Below are 15043 nucleotides of genomic sequence, written 5' to 3' on the forward strand. Positions count from 1 at the left end.
GTGAGTGAGACGAAGAAAGCGTCCCTCATGCAAGATGCTCGGCGTCTTTCACACAGACGGAAATTGAATCGGAAGCAGGCCGATGGCAAACAGCGCATTCTCTCTCTCTCTCTCTCTCTCCGACCGAGGAGGGAGAGCTGCAAAGCCGGAGCGCAAACTACCCGCCAAAGTGAAAAAGCCCCGCCCCTATCTGGCGGCGACGGCTTTTCAAAATCACAACGCTAAAAGGCACCGCACTGGGGGTGGAGCCTGGGGGTGGAGCCTGGGGGTGGAGCCGGGGGCGGGGAGGGGAGTATCAGCTGTTGGCTGCATGAGTCATGCACTCCAGGACCACACACCCTACCCTCCGGGTGCAGCGCGCGGCGCGCGGCGCGTGCAACTCCCCAACCGTCGTCGCGGCCTGCATATGCCGCCCGGATCAGGCGGCCCGGTTACGTCATCGGCAACTAGCTGTACACCAGCCGCTACTACCCGCCGCCTGGGGGTGGGGTGGGGTGGAGGGGAATCAAAACAAAGTTGCAGCGTAGCAACGACTCACGACGCGCTGCGCGCTGTCGCCGGCCTCTCACACTCACAACACCCCTAGACGTCTGCCTGGTGGCGTCTGGCGGCTCGGACTCCTGCCGGACACGCCAGTGACACGTCAGTGACACGTCACCGAAGAGTGACACAGTCCGACACCAGGAGGCTGACTCCGCAGAGAGCTCTCGTCTCTCTCGCGACCGCACACGCTCCATGAGTGCGCCTGCAGGTGAGGCCGGTTCGTCGCCCCGATGCACATTCACCCGCCGAGGGCTGCCGAGCCGAGGCCCTTGTGGCGTCGCGTCAAGTCATTGGCCCGTTCGGGACCATCCCCTGCGCGAGCGTGCGTGTGTGCGCGTGCGTGTCAGTCATCCTGGCTGACTGACTCACTGAAGATTCGCAGCAGAGCAGACAAATCACTCGGCCGGCGCGCGCGGTGCGGCGCGCTCGTCCCAGCGTGAGTAAGACGGCGGGGCGCGGTGGGGCCACGCCACTGCCCGATAATTCGTGCTCCCCGTCAGGCCGCCACCTCCACGCACTCCCACGATCCACGCGCCGCGGCCGCGGGCGGCCCAGCCCCAAGGTGGAGGCCGCGCTGCCGCGGTGCCGCGGTCAGACGAGACATGTTTGATTAGCGAAAAGTTGCCCGTAAACCAACAACAAAAACACAAACAAGGACCTTGCCAGCGGGGAAGACGGATCACTAGGAAACTTTGCGGCGGCCTTGGCGATGCGGCCAGTCGCGGCACTGTAGGGGAGGGCAGCCCTGCGCGGCCTCGATCCTCCATCCAGGACGACACGGGGGATGCGACGCCGCGACGCTTGTGCGCGTACACTGTGAAAAATGGCGCGCGAGCCCCGCCGCCTGTATTTCCGACGCGGCGACACGGATTTAAAAAGTCTGGGCGCCGCCCAATGCGGCAGGGTGTCAAACCCCCCCCCCCACACACACAAACACACGAGTAAGTTTTCGACACAAAGGACAGACAAACGACGGGGAGAGCCGGGCTGTTTGGCACACCCGCACAGACACACACACACACACACACACACACACAACGCGGGGTAAAGTAACGCCAGCGGTCTGTGAAAGTGGCCCCCCGTAAAAATGAAAACTGTGTTGTCTGGGGGTGACACTGCTGCCGGGGCTGCGGGGGCCTCCGCCAAGCCCCGCCCCCACTCGGTGCATCCCGCCCCATCTGTCTCGCGGTTGGGGTAGGTTCACGACGTTCACGTCGAAGGGCCACTCGCTCCACATTCGTTTGCCGCTGTTTGCCGCCCTCATCGTGAATCGCTCGTAAATTGGACGCGCGGCGTGGACGGCGCGTCGCGGCGTCGCGCACCCAGAGGCCGCTCTCTCGCGGGGTGGGGGTCGAAGCAAACACTCTTTCTCTCTCCGCAGGAAAAATGGGAAAAGAGCGACGACCTTCCGGCATGAAAATGTGGTGTGGTGTAAGGTGGCCGGGTAGCCTCGCCCCGCCGGACACCGCCACACTGGCCACACTCGCCGCGCAGATCAGTCACCGTCGCCGCGGTGGCCGCGAAGCGCGCGAAGCGCGCGAAGCGGAGTCGCGCAGTGCTCCATTTACTTTATTATTAGTGGGCTAGTTCTTTGTGCGTCATCTGGCACCGGCCGCGGCGCTGCGTCTTCGCGTCTCACTGACGAAGTGGCTTCTTTGTGTCGCGGAGCGAAATCTTTCACATTGGGGCGCAAAACCTTACAGTGCGCCACCGCCCTTGTATCCGCTCAGCCAATCACAGTGGTGCAGCGTTTCGGTTTGGATTGACGGCCGCGGCGTGCTTCTCGCTCGGAGGGGGGGGGGGGCCTCCGCGGGCTCGCGCTGCTACTCAAAGCGAACGGGGTACTTTTGGCAGCGTCCCAGAGGAACCCCCAACCCCCCATCACTGCGTCCGAGTGACTCACCACCACGCTACCCCCTGACCCCAGCGGGGGCCCCTTCCCCCTCCCCCCGCGAAAGATCGCTGCTCCCGAAATGGCGGGTCGGCGGCGGGGAGGGGGGGGGAGGGCGGAGGGGCGGTAGGCGGTTTACCCCAGGGCAGGTATAATGCATTTGGCCAAACCGATTTAGCCGAGGCTGCGCGGGGCGACGGCGGCGCGGCGGCGCGGCGGCAAACGCGGCTCTTGGTTTTAGCCGTTCGGGAAAAGGACTCGAGCCGTTTTGGACGCGCGTATGTATTTTTAACGGCGCGGGTTCACACGCCGACCGCCGCCGGGGGCGCGGCGCAAAAGGGGCACGGCGCGGTCGTTATAAAAACTGGGTTAGGCGTCGCCCTCCGTGGATCCGTTCGGTTCGGTTCCGACGGGCGTAAACATTGCCGCAACGAGGCAGCGGGGCCGCTGCTCCACTGGTATGTACTCTACGCCGACTCAGTGCAGCCAGCGCATCTCCAGGCGAGTCTACATCGTTTGTCCGACCGACGTTTGTCCGGCCGACGTTTGTCCGGCCGACGTTTGTCCGCCGACGTTTGTCGGCCAGGCAGGGCACGGCGAAACTTTCGCAGGGTCTCGCAGGGCCAGGCAGGGCACGGCGAAACTCTCGCAGGGCCAGGGAGGGCACGGCGAAACTCTCGCAGGGTCTCGCAGGGCCAGGCAGGGCACGGCGAAACTCTCGCAGGGTCTCGCAGGGCCAGGCAGGGCACGGCGAAACTCTCGCAGGGTCTCGCAGGGCCAGGCAGGGCACGGCGAAACTCTCGCAGGGTCTCGCAGGGCCAGGCAGGGCACGGCGAAACTCTCGCAGGGTCTCGCAGGGCCAGGCAGGGCACGGCGAAACTCTCGCAAGGTCTCGCAGGGCCACGGCGAAACTCTCGTCGGACTTCGAGGGAGTAACGGGGACACTGCAGGAAATGCGCGGATGGTGCAACGATTACAAACGCCGGTTGCGTGCGGAGGCAGGCGTCGCTATGCCCCGGGGCCCCCTTGGGGGTCCCGACCAAGGTCCCAACGCGGTGCCTTTCTTCTGTCGCTGACCAGCGGGCTGAAGAAACGAAGCAAGAAAACGCAGGCCTCGGGGATGCTTCCAGGATGACCCATTGTGACCAGCTCATCCCCGGGGGAAGTGACTCACTGCCTCGATGCACTGCGCTCTGATTCACGTGGACTAGGCCAGCGGTTCTCAACCTTTCTCGGCTCGCGACCCCAAATTTGAAGCCAAAAATTTCCGCGACCCCCAGGAAAAATTTCGCGACCCCACGGGACCCCTCCTTTAACATGCCACGGTGTCTGATCCGAGGCGGGCATTTTGCTCCCTCAACGGGCAACTGGTCTTTGGACCTTCCTTTAGCATGCCTTTGTTACGGAGTGCAATTATCAGTCTTAGTTTGGGAGCAGTATTGTCTCAAAGTTGGCCAAAACGCTCAGAAATGTCTATGAAAAATCGTGTTTTGGGCTGATTTTAAGCAGCCACAGCGTCTGATCCGAGGCGGGCATTTTGCTCCCTCAACGGGCAGTTGGTCTTTGGACCTTCCTTTAGCATGCCTCTGTTACGGAGTGCGATTATCAGTCTTAGTTTGGGAGCAGTATTGTCTCAAAGTTGACCAAAATAGTCACAACGATTTTTCAAAGACACTTGCGACCGTTTTGATCGACTTTGAGACAATACTGCTCCCAAACTAAGACTGACAATCGCACTCCGTAACAAAGGCATGCTAAAGGAAAGGGCCAAAGACCAATTGCCCGTTGAGGGAGCAAAATGCCCGCCTCGGATCAGACGCAGTGGCTGCTTAAAATCAGCCCCAAAAAACGATTTTTCATAGACATTTCTGAGCGTTTCGGCCAACTTTGAGACAATGCTGCTCCCAAACTAAGACTGATAATTGCACTCCGTAACAAAGGCATGCTAAAGGAAGGTCCAAAGACCGATTGCCCGTTGAGGGAGCAAAATGCCCGCCTCGGATCAGACGCAGTGGCTGCTTAAAATCGGCCCAAAACACGATTTTTCATAGACATTTCTGAGCGTTTCGGCCAACTTTGAGACAATACTGCCCCCAAACTAAGACTGACAATCGCACTCCGTAACAAAGGCATGCTAAAGGAAGGTCCAAAGACCAATTGCCCGTTGAGAGAGCAAAATGCCCGCCTCGGATCAGACGCAGTGGCTGCTTAAAATCGGCCCAAAACACGATTTTTCATAGACATTTCTGAGCGTTTCGGCCAACTTTGAGACAATACTGCTCCCAAACTAAGACTGATAATTGCACTCCGTAACAAAGGCATGCTATAGGAAGGTCCAAAGACCGATTGCCCGTTGAGGGAGCAAAATGCCCGCCTCGGATCAGACGCAGTGGCTGCTTAAAATCGGCCTAAAACACGACCCCAGCATCGCCGCGACCCCTTAAAAAAATTTCGCGACCCCGCTTGGGGTCGCGACCCTAAGGTTGAGAACCACTGGACTAGGCATTGTTTCCGGGGACCGCCTCTAGGGGGGCATCGCGATCCCTGCAGGTGCGTCAAGGCCTATGCGGAAAACTCGGAAAACTACGGACGCACAGTGGACGCACAGCCGGCAGCCCAAGTCGCTAAACAGGTGGTGAAAAGTTTCCGCGTACCCGACAAAACAATAAAGTTGCCGCGCGCGCACCCGAGGGACCATAGAGGCCGGTCCAGCCCCCCTTTTTTGCGAGCCGCGCGGCCCGCCATGTGGTCAGTGACGCGTTCGCCCCCCTCCCCCTGTTACCCCTGACCCCCCCGAGGAAATACCTCAGTCACTATGTCACGCGGCTGTTCGGCCGTTCGGCGTAGGGACGGATGACTTATTGGGAGCACTGCGCGGAACGCTTTGTGTCCGCCCCGCCCCGCCCCGCCCCGCCCCGCCCCGCCCCGCTCAGACGCCACACGCACACCCACATGGGCGCCCCACACTTGGCGAAATGGTCCTTTAGTCCTGAAAGGCGTTACTTTATTCATTCAACTCTCATCGGTATTTCTTCAGGACGAGAGAATTGTTAGTCACAACGGCGAATTGCGCTTGACGTCAATAGGACCTTTTTCTGTTCTCTGGGTGTGCTGACAGAGGCCGTTAGCAGTGCAGCAGAACAGAGGGAACGTGACGTCACCACGTCACAGGCGGAAGCGGTCGATTGGCTCTGTCTGCCTCGCAGCCACGGTCCGAACCGTGCCATTGCCCCCAGCCCCAAATCGGGCATTTCGACTCTCAAACTTGCCGCACATACGACTTCCAAAACGTACCCTCCGCAGCATTTTCCCTCAATTTTTTTGCGACGTCAGGAGGGTACTACTTTACTCAGTGCCCGGCGGCCGCTGCAGCGCCTGGACCGGAGGCCTCCCGGACTGTTCCTGGACGTGCACATGATGTGCGTCTCGCTGCACCGCTGTCACTCGCCAATTATATCATTTCAGTCGGCTGCATAATTTCTCTGGCATCCATTCGAATCGCCGTCAATTACAGAGGCGGGCTCACACTCACGCACACACACACACACACGATGCACCGGCCAATCTGCCTGCCTGCATGCCGACTTGTTTTGTGCAAATAAGCGGGACTCCGCTCATCCCGCGAAACGCGGCGACAAGCGGCAACATTTTGACGGGCACACTGTGAGGAACTTCTCTCTCGCACCCGTGTCGCTGCGGTGCGAGAGAGACGGAGCGACTCGGCAGGAATTCGGGCGCCACGCGGTTTTGGTGGTCGCGGTTCGTGTTGGGTTCGCAGGGCCGCCAACCCAAGCACGCGGCCAGCACGGCCAGCACGCCACGGTCAGTGTCAGTGATGTCAATCCTGCAGCACGGCGGCAGGGAGGGGCGGCGGCGCGCGGTGGCGTCTAGAACGGGTTTGTCCGGTCCGGCGGCCGCGGCGGCGGGTCTGTCCGGGGAGGGTTTCTGACCGTCGCTGGCCTGCCTGGCCTCACTGGAGGCTCCAGGCTGGAGTCTCCAGGTGGCCGTCCTGCGTGAGTCACGAGATAAGGCAAACGTCCTGTGCTATCTGTAGCTGGCCAACCAGCACCGCGAGCCTGGACGCATCGAGCCAGCAAAACCAACTCCGCGTTCGCACACGCCTATCGCTCAGCCGAGAGGAAAGTGGCACAAAAAGTGGCCAGAAAACACACCGAGGCGACGCAGGCCGTTCGCGCAGACCTCTGCTCTCATTTCCCTCGTCGGTATTCCGGGGAAGGGTTCCAGGAGGGTTCCAGCAGGGCTCCACGTATGCAGTGCGCCAGGGACCCCGGCTGGCGCGCTGGCGCCATGCGAGTGAGGCGCAGGCAAGGCGGCTCGCAAGGCAGGCGCCATGCCGCGGGGACGCCGGCCTAGCCAGTCCCTTCCACCTGTTGCTCCCAACCCAACCTGTTGCCCCCGGCTACGTCGTGGCTACGTCTGGCTGGTGGCGATACCCCTCGCCTTCTAGGCCCAGCACCAGCCCAGCACCCTGCACGCCAACCAGAGGCCGGCGAGGCCGCACCGAAGGCAGCCGGCCTGCCTCCCAGAAAGGGCTCCCCGAGCCGAGTCTGCAGTGCAAACACAAACAGCGTGCCTCTATCGGGATGGCCATGACCAGTCGGCCGTGAGTGAGAGAGAGAAAGAGATGGGCAGTTTCGCTGCTCCACTGCGCGCCGCAGCTTCCTTCCCGAAACAGCCTTCGCAAGGCGACGCCGAGGACCTAAAGGGAAACGCGGCGCGGAGTAGCGCCGCTCTGGCTTTTCCTAGTGTGCAAACAACTGCGAGGCCGTTCCGAAAAGACAAGCGTAGGACTAAACTAAACCGCAGATGGCGTGTTGTGTTCACCGACGTAGCGAGACCCTTGATTTGGCTGTGACTGTACGCGGCCTTGGCCTTGAACTGCGAAAATCTAGTTTTCGGCAGTCACCGAGTGGAGTGAGAGAGTGCGAGAGCGCGCCTTCGTGTTATCATCAGCCTTCCAGAACCCAGAGCAGCAACGTGGTGGAGCGTGGGGTCCTCGGTGTCTACTGTACCCGCATCATTTTGATGTGATCATCATCGGCGACGGTGACGGCCCGAGTGGCCGGGGCGGGCGGCGGGACGTTGCTGCGCGACGCTGCGCGACCCACCCCCACCAGGGGGCACCATAGATACCATCACTGACTACCCTTCGTTATACGATTGGACGACCTCCCCCCAAAGTGGCCCCTCGGTGCTGCTCGGTGCGGGCAGCAGGGGCAGCACCACTACACCACGTGACTCACCCCGGAGGATAGCCTGGCCGCCTTTCGGCCTCTTATCGGAGTGTCCCCGGGTCCGCCTGCACTTGTCAATCAATGATATGGCACGCACACAGACACACGACACGCACACACGAGGGAGGGTGATACGGAGACCGTGTGCACCACGCCCCGCTGGCGGCACTTCACACACACACACACACACACACACACACACACACTCACACACGGCGTAAACGGTTCGGCGCTGGTCGCATTTCTTCGCCATTCCAGCAATTACTCGCCCAGGGCTGGGCCAGGGCTGGGAACGAGGAGGGGAAGGGCGTGCTAGGCGTGCTGCTATACCAGTGTGCTGGCCGCGCACCCTCGCCGGGCAAAAACAAGGGATTGGCGTCGTTGTTCGGGGCGGAGCCATGTCCGGCGTTTTGGCGATGACATTAAGATTACCAATTTGCAGGACAGCCAACACAAAGACAGAGCCGTCGTCGTGGGAGGAGTAAGCGCAAAGATTACAATCAGGCCAAATTTTATTTCACAACGTGTTCGTCTCAAGGAAAGCGGGCTCATTTTGCAACGGTTTTCGTTAGAAACCGCTCCAGGATTTTGCGATTGAACCGTCGATTCGCTGGATTCTTTTCGGGTTTCTCGCTGATCGTCGGAATGAACCAGGGCGTAAATACGGTGAACGAGTCCCCACCGCTGGAGGACGACATTCGCGTCAGGAAGGAGGTCGACAGCACGCCAAGGACGTCAGGGCCTTTCACCACAGAGAAAGGCAAATACAGCCTTCCGCTATTCGCTTGCCTAATTAGGCTAGCCATTGCACACGCACGGACACACACACACACACACTACAATCCCCGACACAGACTGCCCGCATTGTAGCGCCCGGGCATGAGTCATCCGCCATTGACGTTCTTATCTCCCCACCACCCTCGCCGCCGTGCCGCCGTGCCGGCATGGCGTGCCACCCCCTGCCTCCCCTGCCCGGCGGCGCGACGGGCCTCCCAGCGCCACGCTGCAGCAGCAAGTTCTACGCCCAGGAATCCGTGGTTCGAACGCCACCGGCGGCGGGGAGGGGAAAGAGAAAGAGACCGAAAAGCAGGCCTTCCAAAGTGCACCGCGAGCGCGACGAGAAGCCGCACGTCGCCGTGGCCGGCTCGTTTACGGTGGGTCGCGAGTTCGGGAAGGAATTCCCTTTCCGGGGTGCAGCCGGCAGTCTCCAGTGGAGCGGCTCAAACTTTACTTAGCATTCACGCGCGAGAAGAGAGAATGCCTGAATGCCTGGAATGCGGGGCAAGCCGGGCAAGTCGACCGGACTGACTCACTCACTGGCGCGCGCGCGGCGGAGCTGTTCGCGGAGCTGTTCGCGGTGCTCGCGGCCGCCGCGAGGGCAGCCGACGGCAGCTGACCCGCCGGCCCGCCGACTTTCTCATACTGCCTTCACAGCACTGCTACCCTTCGTCTGACGACCGACTGACAGTCTACTGACGGTCTACTGACGGCCCACTGACGGCGCGGTGACTGACACGCCAGACGGGACTCACCGGGCGGCGAGCAATAACCTCCGTGACTCAAAAGGCCCCTCAAACTCACCTGAAAACAGACAAAAACGACACCAAATTTGAGATTAGGGCCAAGATAAGAGTGCGGCTGCACCGCGCTTGTACAACAGGCCAAGCCGGGCAAGCCACCCAAACAAAACGAAGGCCGGACCGCCTGTCTGTCTGTCTGTCTGTCTGTCTGTCTGTCTGTCTGTTCGTCGGAGTGCCGCGGGTTTTCGCGCCTTAGACGGCACAGCCTGTCCACTGCACTGCCTGTCCGGCTCCGGGACGCGTTCCGCTAATCGTGTCCACTCCCAGGGGATCTCTCTCTCTCTCCTCCTCTCTCTCTCTCTCTCCTCTCTCTCTCTCTCTCTCTCTCTCTCTCTCTCTCTCTCTCGCTGGCGGGACGTCACTTCCTGATCGTATCTGCATGTGTGGGCCGCGTGCGCAACTGTGGTATGCAGCAGACCGAAGAGTCGTCTCGTCGCCCTGTCTCGCTCGCACCCAACTGTCGACGCCAACTTGTAAAGTAACCTTAAATTTTCGCAGCGAATTTAATGGAATTTATTTTTGATTCCTTCTCGCGACTTTTGGCAGTGCACGCAACGCAGCGCCGCTCAGCGCCACGGGGGAGCCCGCTTAAAAATGCGCTGTTTACGAGTGTGGGGTCACCCACCAGGTGTGCTCCGCTCGCCCCGCTCGAGGCTCCGCTAGCCGAGCGTCGCCGAGCCTCGCCAAGATCAAGGTCTGCCTTGGCTCTGCCTTGGCGAGGCATTGTGGCATTCGGCTCATGCTAATCGGAGTAGAGCCTCGCCCCGGCCAGCTTGGCGACGCTTGACGCTTGGACGCTTGGCGCACACAGCGTGCCAATGCCGACACCGACCCGCTCGGCCCTCGGCAATGCCCCCGGCAATCCCCCGGCCGCGGAACCTCACCGACGGACGGGCCGGGAGGGAGTGTCTTCAGGCGTGATTCACTCACACCGAGTTTCCGCGGAGCAAACAAGGCACGCGAACCCCGCGCAAATACCCCTTGCCTGCAGTCCCTGCATACAGCCCCCTTCCTTGCAGACGCCGGGGGTATCTCCACCGCGGTGCAACGACCTGGGCGTGGGGCGTGGGAATCGGGGAGCACCGCCGAGCATCGCGTGGGGCCGAGCGGCCAGCCCGGCCAGCCCGCCGTCCACTGCGGTTACTTTCGGCGCCCCTTCACTGTAAAGGCACGCCCCGCGTCGCTGTCTCTGTCGCACTCACGGGGCGTCCGCAGCGGCCTGCAGGGTGCGAGAGAGACAGCGCGGTCTTTCCGAATCGGCCGCCACCCCCAAGCCCGCCCTGACTACGCCCCTGTCGGTGACTCACCAGCAGGGCGATGGGGGTGCAGGCTGAGGCACTGTGAAGGCAGGCAGGGCAGGCAGGGCAGGTGGCAAGGGACGGACGGCCGCGACATTTCCGCCTGCTGCCAAGCGACGTAACATCGCGGCCACGCCGCGCCACGCCGCGCCACGCCACCAGGCCGCGCCCCGCGGTACCCTTGAACCTTCACCCTCCCTTCCTGCCCTTTGGTTGCCATTGGGGCTGCGCGGGGCTCGGCGGCGCGGTGCGCGACTGTACGCGTGGCGCGCCTCGGGCCGCGGCTGAGGCTTCCCCAGGTGAACCTCGAACCTCGCTTGAGGCAGCGCGGCCGGGTTAGCCATTCCATCTACCTCGGAGAAATCTGGGATGAAGTTCGAGCTCGCGTCAAACCCGGGTTCAAAACGCACATCCAAACGAGAGCTGCTATTCCTCTCTGGTCGTTCGCACTGCTTCGTCTGACTAAGAACCCGATCGAATCGCGGACCCGAAAATACTCGGCCGTTCGGTGTATTTTCGTGCGCCTCAAATCGAGGACCGAGGTACTGAACCCGACTTAATTCGATAAACCATTAAACCATTTCTGGTTCTGGTCCGGGCGGCGATAGGGTTGGCGCTATCGCGCCTTATCGCTGTCGTGCTGTAACTTCGAGTGTCGTGGCGCTGCTGCCGCCGCGGCCCCCGGGTTACTCATCGGACTCCACGGCGCCGCACTCCGAACAGTGTCCCTGTCTCCCTCGCACCCCTACGGGACGGCCCGCGAGGGCGACAGGGACAGAGCGACGAAAGGAATCTTCGGAGAGGCGGGGCCAACCCCATGATGACACCACGGACCAACATTCGTTGTCAGCAGCGACGGTATGCGTGTCTCAACCGACTCCCGATTTCAGAGCACCGCAAGCCGAACTCGATGCGCGGGGGAAACCATCAGTCAAGTTTAGCAACTCTAGTACACGAATCGAGCCGCTGCCGTTGCGGAGACTCCGGCTCCAGAACGCCAGCATGCCAGCAGACTGATTCCGAGAGTCGTCGCTCTGTCTCTGTCGCACTCATGGGGCGTCCCGTATGGGTGCGAGAGAGACAGAGCGACGACTCTCGGAGTCTTCTAGTCGACACGACGGGTCGTCAGCAAGACGGCCGTGGAGGAAAACAGCGCGCAATGCCCCTGCGGCAGTGTGCCGCCGCCACGCCGCCCGATTCGCAGATATTAGTGGAATTCGTCTGGAATTCATTGAGCCGAGCATTGGGCCCAGTGCCCAGCGTATGCAGCCAGCCTAGCCCTGCCCGGGGCGTTGGACTCACCTTGCACGCCGGCTGTACACTGGCGCACGAGCAGTGCGATGCGGCACACGGCCAATTTCTCCATGGAGTTTAAAATTTACCTCGGAAAAATCATTCTGTCTTATTTTGTCCATTTTCTTCGGCATTACGCACTCACGCTCCAAAGTGCCAGAGTTCGATAAAGACCTGTAAAGACGACTTAATACGGGACTGAATCCGCGTGTCGTCTGCTGCCTTCTGCTGCTTATCGCACGCGCAATGATGATGCTGACAAGGCAGTTTGGGAGTGTGCCTGCACCCGAAAGAGACGAGGTTTACTACAGCAGGTCTGTGCAAACACCTCCAACGTCTCCCACGAACCTCAACTTAGTATTTGAGACCCACGGTTTTCAAGTCAAGTCATTGTCGCGCGAGAGAGACCACAGCGACCAGAACGACTCTCGGAATGAGTCTGCTGGCCGAACAGGAAGCACACACACTGATAAACCGTTTGACCTCGACGCCTTGCAGCAGCTTGAAGCGGCTTGCAGCAAGACGGCCCATTTTCGAATTTAACTTCCACTTGGCGGGCCAGGCGGGCCCGGCCACTGGGGACGTGGGTGGGACGCGTGCACTGGAAGTCGTTTTCGCCGCCTCTGTCTCTCTCGCACTCGCGGGGCGTCCCGTAGAGGTGCGAGAGAGACAGGGCGAGTCTGGGGACGTGTGCACCGGGCCGCCGACGAGGGCCCACGAGGACCACGCACTCGCGGACCTGCTAATCGTCCCGTGATAAGGCCAGGCTTGGCTCCGCGTGGCTCCGCGTCGCAGTGTGGTGACTGTCGGCACTTCGCACACCGCGGTGCCATCCTAGCGTCTGCTCTCGCCGTGTTGTCGCCTTGCCGACGAGCACCGCACCGCGTTCGGGGAACGCCACTACACACACACACACACACACACACACACACACACACACACACACACACACACACACACACACACAGAGAGACAGAGTCTCACACGGCCCCAGCAAGCGTGTTGTGACGCCGTTCCAGAAAAGCGACGCGCAGCTCGCGCCGCACCCACTGCAGCTGCCCTATCACACACACACACACACACACACACACACACACACACACACAACTAACATAAACAAGCTCATACACAACAAACCCACGCCGGGCCAAAATTGAACCCCGTCATCCGTGTCCAAGCTCAACCACACCTATAAACTCTACTACTACCTCGTCAGGCTTTGGACATTTTCCGGACGAGAGATCCTGGCGTAGTAGTACTACAGGCTCGCCTCTCCCTCCCCCTCCCTCACTCACACACACTTACAGCGCACCCACGCCCGGATACCGAATGTGTACTTGTACTCTGAATGTGTCCTGTCGGGTTGACCCGCGTCCGCATGTGTGTGTGTGTGTGTTGTGCGGGTGGGGGCGGGCTGACTCATAGCTCGAGTGGCATGCATGTGTGTCCGTGTGTGAGTGCGGGGGGGGGGGGGAGGGAGTTTCCTGGCCGTGTGCGCGGTGCCGCGACGTGCCGCGCGGTGCCGCGTTGCGAGTTCGACGGCGGGGGCGCCGAATGTGGTGTGGACTTTACAGTCGTGTGGGCCGGCAAAGACTGGAAGGCTGGAAGGCTGGAAAGCTCGTAACGTGGACAAAAATTTAAGGCAACGCTGCATAAATTCCAGGTAATGTTGAATGTATTCCAGGTGATGCGGAATAAATCCCGAGCAACGCGAAAAAAACCTCCAGGTCCACTTTGCCTCCTGAGGTACCTGCTCGGCCGGGCCGGGCCGGGCCGCCTGCTGGCGCTGGCACTGCGGCACCCAAAGCCCAAAGGTGCCCAAAGGCGTAAATGTGACCCAGCCGACCTGGCCGACCTGGGGCGGCTGGCTCGGCTCGGCCGGGGCTCGTCCGGATGGTCGAGCAGAAGATGAAGAATGCGGCTTGAGCCTGTTTTGGAACGTATCCTCAGGTGAGTCACCGCGGCGAGACGCGGGGCGGGGCGCGGCGGGGCGGGGCGGGGCGGGGCGGCCTGGGGGACACCTGGTGCTGAAGCTCAGGAGACTCAAGGGGCTTAGGCCAATAAAGGAAATCCAAGGGTCAAAGGGCTGCGGGGGAGCGCGCGGCGGGGCCCTCTTGGTACAGTCTGTTCGAGTCGTTCGATGAATCCCGATGGCAGTGTAGGGCATGTCGAGGGCAGCGAGGGCAGGCCGCTGTGACATAAGAGGGTGACGATGGCGCACACCACTGCAACATTCAGTGGGTACAGTGTCCACGGCAGCGCGCGTGCGCCAAGTGCGCGACCAAGGCGTGCACACGCCATTGCAATTACCATGCAAGCCGTGCGCCGCCACGACGCCGCCACTCGCAAAACATAAAAATTGACAAGTCCGCAGTGCATCAGCTGGCGTCTATCATCAACAACAGCCCGCGAAAAAGCAACAAAAACCGAAAAGGAATACGCGCAGGCGATATCGCGCATCGACAGACCCGCGATCCAATCAAACCCCCCGTTTTTGATACAAGTTTGTTTGCTTGCTTCTTGCTGCCCCGCTGCCGGTGCGTACCGTTGGTGTACACACAATCAACTTTGTTTTGTTGGCGATACGTGTTTTCGTCTTTGTTGTTGTTGGCAGGATTGGCGTCCCGCTGGCGGCCCTGGCGGCCAGTTTGGGGCTTCCTGCGTCGCGTCGTCACACTGTCAGGAAGGACGCGGCGCTACACTGCGACCAGGCAGTACGTTTCCGCCCTTTGCTGCGCATTGCGAATGACTCACGGTCGGCCAGTCGGTGACGGGGGCCGCGGGGGCACCCTAGTCTAGGGCCTCGCGGCGGCCTTGGTGGCCTCAGGCTTCGTGGCGCCGCCACCGTCGACCGACCGGGCCAGGAAAGACACTGCCGCAACCAGAAGCCCTTCATCGTCAGCCCTTCTGACGGGCACAAGCCCTTCTCGGGCCTTGGAGCCCCCTTCGGGGCGTGGCCCCATGGCGGCGGCGGGCAGCGCGCGTCACACTGGAAGGGAGCGCCGTGAGGGTAGGCAACCCTGAGGCCGGCGTGCCGTCCGGGGCGTGGTCGTCCGGGCGTTCCCGCTCTCTCTCTCTCTCTCTCTCTCTCTCTCTCTCTCTCTCTCTCTCTCTCTCTCTCTCTCTCTCTCTCTCTCTCTCTCCCCTCTCTCTCTCACTCTCCTTTCGACCTGGCGATTGAGA

At 61.2% G+C, this 15043-nt stretch overlaps 1 protein-coding gene across 1 annotated transcript in view; it reads right to left on the reverse strand.

Annotated features, from left to right (window-relative positions):
* LOC117652775 (dual specificity protein phosphatase 10) overlaps positions 1-15043 on the reverse strand; it is a gene marked incomplete at its 5' end in the record, with an annotated part of 38262 nt that overhangs the window by 15522 nt on the left and 7697 nt on the right. The gene's annotated exons all lie outside the window — the stretch shown is intronic.

Source organism: Thrips palmi, unplaced genomic scaffold (genome assembly GCF_012932325.1).
Source record: "Thrips palmi isolate BJ-2018 unplaced genomic scaffold, TpBJ-2018v1 HiC_scaffold_7, whole genome shotgun sequence".
Classification (NCBI taxonomy): domain Eukaryota; kingdom Metazoa; phylum Arthropoda; class Insecta; order Thysanoptera; family Thripidae; genus Thrips; species Thrips palmi.